Consider the following 4420-nt stretch of genomic DNA (forward strand, 5'->3'; position numbering starts at 1 on the left):
CTAAATAAACTATATATAAAATGTTCAATATGAGATATGGTTTAATGAGATCCCATTAAAAAAAAACAAAAAACAAACAAAACCAGCCAGCAGCATCTTACAGTACAAGGTAAGGAGACTTTGCCATCAGTACTGAACAAGGGGCTCATCAAACTCCACCTGCTGCCAGTGCCAAAGTACCTAAATACACTGTATTCCTGGTTATCCCTGTGCTTTCCCTAAAATAATAGAGACACAAACAGCTCTAATTTTCTTACTTTCTACAAGAAACTCTCATGGTAAGTGACAAGGCAGCTCTGGTGGTGAATGTCCTTCATGTGCAGTACACGCAATGGACACCAACCCAAGAATGAACCCTGGCTGAAATTCAGAATTGAACATAAGGGCCCTGTCTGTCTTCTGAAATCATAGAATCATACAATGGTTTGGGTAGGAAGGGACCTTAAAGATCATCTAGTTCCAACCCCAAATCATCAATTCAGCCCAGATGTGCTGGTGGCATCTAAGGGACTTGCTCCAGTCAACAGGGAACTTGTCATTTCCTGGATGGAACACACCAAGGACCAAGTTATAATGGTCATGCCAACCTCAGTTCTTTCTTTTTGATCTCCTGAAGGATGAACAGCCAATGTTATTCTCATCTCTGTCAACATGTCTTGGAAAGCTGAAGGGATGGGCTAGCTTGTGAACTGACCAAGGACCATAAAGGAAGAACTTGGCAGAACAATGAAATGGACTCAACTTGGTGCTTTGGTTTCCCAACTTTCCCTTCTTTTGAAATCCCATAACATTAGCAGGGTTGGTCACTGGTCTGTTTCCAATTCTTACCATGAACAGCGAAGAAACAAGTGAAAAGAATTACATTTTATTTCATTATCACTCCTACAAATTGCTGGGCCTCCTCAGCCAAAGTGCTATTTTCTGACAAAACTAAAACAATGTCTTTTTGCCAAATTGTATTATCACTGGGTTTACTTCCAAGGATACAGCCAAGAATATTCAGCTTCAAAAGTGAGATTGCCTTTGTTTCTGTAGTTTATTAAGTAGCTCACCTCCAACCAGTTTTCTATCTATCTCATAATTTTTTTGTGTGCAGCTGACAATAAACACTTCATTAACTTAGATACTTTTTGACAACTGAGCAAGAATGAAGCAGATTGTAGCAGCTTGTGAAAATCAAATATACAGCTCCAATAAATGCTGAGTTTACGCTCCTAGGATACACAACCATCCAACAGAGTCAGGTTTTAAACCTCAGCCTAACGTCATTCAGAGCTGCTCAAATCTGCCTAGTTGCTGGGTCCTCATTCAAAAATTCTTTCAATGACTGGCATGTTCAGAGACATTTTCCTTCACTCTCAAATACCTGCTGTGTCACACAGCCATAAATAATCCACCTGGCAGCCTTGAGAGAGTTAGTATTGTGCAGTCATCCTTTGAAGGAGGATTGCTTTTAAGTGATGTTCAACCTACTCCAGAAGCTCAGTGCAAAAGGCCTAAGGACCTCTTAGAAATGCTTCAGAGACCTCCCGGTGCCTCTATGCCTGCTGAAATGTATCTATGTCAGTGCAGTGGGGGGCAAATTGCAGCCCTGTTATGCTTCAAACCTGATTTCGATGTTCAAGTAATTTGCTGGACGTATGGTCCAGCTTTCTTAGATGGCTGCTGGTCAGCCTGTCCTGGACCTTAAGAGCCATGAGGTTCACTTGCTTAATTTTAAAAAAAAAAAACAACAAACACCTTCTCATCCAGTCAAGTAGCTTTAGGGGTGCAACAAACCTTTTTGGAATGTTTAGAAAAATGGGGTCTTTATTGTTTCTTGCCTAGGGGAAAAGAAATGGTGTGGAGGAGGCTGCCAGGCTCAAACAAAGGCAGAGCAGAGCTGTAAAGGTTGCTGTCACCTCGCTTCTCTCAGGTTAGCAGCTCTCTGGTGGGGCACTAACAGATTGAGAGGTCTTTGTGAGCCCCCTGAGCCCCACTGCTGGAGAGAGCAGCGGGCGTGCTGGAGGGAAGCCCGTTGCTAACCTTGTTTCTCCACCTGGGAAGCACAGCTCCAGCAGTGCTGTACATCTCCTTTCCCATCCCCAGCTGACAGACAGGCTGTGCTTCCTCTTAAAAGATGGGGCCAGGGCAAGACTGGGTGTTTTTGGACCCCAGCTCTGCTGCAGTGCAAGGGCTGGCTCTCCTCCAAAGAGAAAACAGTCACAACACATCCTCACGATGCTCAATGGCCACGTTCTCAACCTGGTGTCAAGCCCGTGCCTTTAATAGAAAAGAGGAACGCTGCCTCTCTGCTGACCGCGACTGAACTCTCCCAGCCTCCTGGCTTGCCCCAGCCGAGGTTAAACTTTTCTACTACTTCTCTCCTTCTGCCTCCCTGAGGCGCTCCACCAGCCTTTTCTCAATCGAGGCAGCAGTAAGTTGGGTGCCAAAGAGAGCACAAACCGCAGAATGCCGGTCCTGAAAGGGTGGCGGGCAGGCCAGGAACGCATTTTATCCTGTGACAGCCAGGATGAGCCTCGTCAGGGCTGTGCTCTGCGGATTTACCAACGGATTGCTTCCAAAGTTATCAAGAAGCTGCTACTGAGCGGCTGGCAGCCACCAGGCAAGATTTCAGCAGGGTGAGGAGGGGGTGGCAGGCAGGCAGGACCTCCTCACCTGCAGCTGCAGCAGGATAAAGGTCTCCCCATTACCAGAGAAGCAGCAGCACCGCAGGAACAACCCCTGCACACAGGGCTTGGAGATGGCCTCGTTGATGGCCACCGGCTACCAAGTCCCCACTGCTCCCTACAGCCCAGCTATTGTGTTTTCCTACTTGTTTTTGTTTTCTCTCACGGGTGTTGGGTCTCCACTGTGGCCCCAAAAGGTGTCAGCTTGTCTGAGCACCACCACGCAGGGCAGCTTGGAGAACACAGTGCCAATTTCTGTCTAGCAGCTTCCAGGGAATCACATTGCACGCAGAACCCACAAGATTAGCAGTGAATGAATTTTAAATGAAACCATCGATTAGCAAGACTTTTAATTTCTGAAGTTAATTAATCCTGTTCAGTCAAGGGCACTAAAATCTGGGCTTCAGCATCTTTCCTAATATCATGGAGAGAGAAATACAGTTCTATCCCACAGTCAGATGCAAAATTGCTGTAATAATGATGCTTAATAAAATTACCGTAATTAGTCTTTTTATGAGATGCAACCAAACAATTCTTTTTTTTGCAACTTCATGAGAAGGAATTCTCCACTGGTACCGAGTCTGAATTATTCACGTTGATGTGAAAAGCTACGAATGTGGCTATAGAGGATTTAAAACTAAATTTTAACTTCAGATCTACTTTTCAATGGTTCATGCACATCTAATTATACAGAGCCAGTAGTCCCAGGCCCTACTGTGTTTAAATGCAGCTTTAAAAGGTCCAGTTATATAAATGTGGCTTTGAAAGGTCTACTTGGTGACATAAATCTCTTTCCCAAATCGTGAGTGTGAGCAAAAGAATGGCTTGTAAGAGCTAAAATTCTTTTCATTAGTGAAGGGCACAAACATTTGTCAATTAATTGGTAGACGATGCTCCACTCCAAGAGATTTTGTTAATCCCAGTGTGCCAAAAGTAGATGCTTTATGTCTCAAAATGAAGCAAGAAATCCGCCCTGCTCTCCTGCCGAGGGAGCGCAGAGCCAGACAGGAGAGCAGGTCTTCAGCACAGGAATGCTTCTGGCTTCAGGAGCCTGGCAAGGCCCTAACACAGCACAGAAGATTATCCCTCCCATATTCTGTTTAGAGAACTTTATTTATCCCTCTAAGTAGCTGAAACCTTAGCCATCAGGATGGCTTTGAGCTTGAAACAGAGTGAGAAGGCAGACTACATGGCATCAGAGCACTGGCTTTGGTTTGGTGCCCACAACTCAAAAACCAACCAATTTTTTTCAGATGCTGAAGAAACTTCCATGTCTGTCTTCAGGTCAAATTCAGCAGCTCCCAAGAGCATAAATATAAAATCAAAACTCACTTCTTGATGTAAACTGAAGGAAATTTGGTTAAAAAGCAGCCACTGCCTTTCCATTGTAAAGGCCCTGTGCATTTTTAATTTTTAAACTGCACCACTGTTGGCTTGGATAGAGTCAAAGTTTCCTTTTTACCTTTGTTTACAGCTGCTAAGTGAACATCCCAGGACTCTACAACAAAGCACCATCCATGTTTTCTAACAAGTCCCTACCTACCCCTGTAACAGGTCCTAAATCTCACCTTCAAAAAGCACAGCCCCCTTCTCTGGGTGTTTCCTTCTCAGGGTTTTCAGTGTCCTGTACTCTCCCCACCTATTTACAGCTGCGTAAAGCCATTCTAACAAAAAGTCAATTATCTTTGTGTCAGACAGCTAAACCTGCTGCTGGGGAACTGTCCGGGCAGTTAACCCACAAACTGCTCAGC

At 44.7% G+C, this 4420-nt stretch overlaps 1 protein-coding gene across 1 annotated transcript in view; it reads right to left on the reverse strand.

Moving 5' to 3' along the window:
* Positions 1-4420, reverse strand: part of BFSP1 (beaded filament structural protein 1) — a 19858-nt gene that overhangs the window by 12743 nt on the left and 2695 nt on the right. The window lies entirely within an intron of this gene.

The sequence above is a fragment of the Antrostomus carolinensis genome, unplaced genomic scaffold (assembly GCF_000700745.2).
Source record: "Antrostomus carolinensis isolate BGI_N321 unplaced genomic scaffold, ASM70074v2 scaffold48221, whole genome shotgun sequence".
Taxonomy (NCBI): Eukaryota; Metazoa; Chordata; class Aves; order Caprimulgiformes; family Caprimulgidae; genus Antrostomus; species Antrostomus carolinensis.